This window comes from Myotis davidii, unplaced genomic scaffold (genome assembly GCF_000327345.1).
Source record: "Myotis davidii unplaced genomic scaffold, ASM32734v1 scaffold142, whole genome shotgun sequence".
NCBI lineage: Eukaryota > Metazoa > Chordata > Mammalia > Chiroptera > Vespertilionidae > Myotis > Myotis davidii.
Window position 1 is genome coordinate 5,134,873 of NW_006294400.1, and position 1,022 is coordinate 5,135,894.

General features: G+C 57.7%; 1 protein-coding gene across 2 annotated transcripts in view; it reads left to right on the forward strand.

The window, feature by feature from the left end:
• Window positions 1-1,022, forward strand: part of LOC102775557 (regulator of G-protein signaling 3) — an 87,599-nt gene that overhangs the window by 55,449 nt on the left and 31,128 nt on the right. The gene's annotated exons all lie outside the window — the stretch shown is intronic.

Consider the following 1,022-nt stretch of genomic DNA (forward strand, 5'->3'; position numbering starts at 1 on the left):
CCCTGCAGGGTCGGGGCATGCTTCCACCGTTTGCTGCTCTCCACTTCTGGGCTGGTCAGTCGGCTCTTCTTCCTGGGAGAAAGGAATGTTTGGTGACCAGCAGTCGGGACGCTGCCTGGGAGGGAGTGCTCAGCTAGTGGTGCTTGTGGTATGTCAGGGATGCTGACCGCACGCCAGGCCCCCGGGATGGCTGCTCTTGCCTAGTTCCATGTCAGGGGGGGAGGTGGTCTCGGGGGCGGGCCCCCGGGGTTGCCTGTGATCCCTGAGACTTCTGCTGGAATGGCACTGGGAGCACAGCAGGGATGCTCTGAATCCCGAGCCCCTTGGGAAAGGTCCCGCACCTGCTCCCTTGGCTCCGGCTGAGGCCCGTAAGGAAGGGGGTAACGGTGAGGGACCCACTCACCCCACAGAGCGAGCCACTGTGAGTGGGCAGAGGCCAGTTCCTTTCTCATCTTGGAAGCCCCACATTTCCACTCTTGTCCTGCGGGTTTCAGGAAGAGCCCTGGTGCCGTGGGACCTCAGGGCTGAACAAGAGCCCGGGTCCAGAGAGGGTCAGGGCCAGGTCCAAGTTCACACAGTGGTCTAAGGCCAGGACCAAGATGGAGGACTTCTGCGTCCTGGAACAGTGAGGACAGGCTGCGTGGGTGCCATCACCCCAGCCCGTGCTGTGGAATTCAGCTGTGGATGTGGAACTCTCAGTACAGGGCCACGGGGCCACTCACCAACAACTTTCCATATTCTGCTGCCCAAAGGCTTGTGGCTGGGGGCTGCTTCCCCTCTCAAGATGGCTGGAGTGGATAGAGCTCCTAGAACAGCGGTTCTCAACCTGTGGGTCGCGACCCCTTTGGGGGTCGCCTAAGACATGCGGAAAACACATATATAATTACATACTGTTTTTGTGATTAGTCACTATGCTTTCATTATGTTCAATTTGTAACAATGAAATTGGGGGTCACCACAACATGAGGAACTGTATTAAAGGGTCGCGACATTAGGAAGGTTGAGAACCACTCTCCTACATG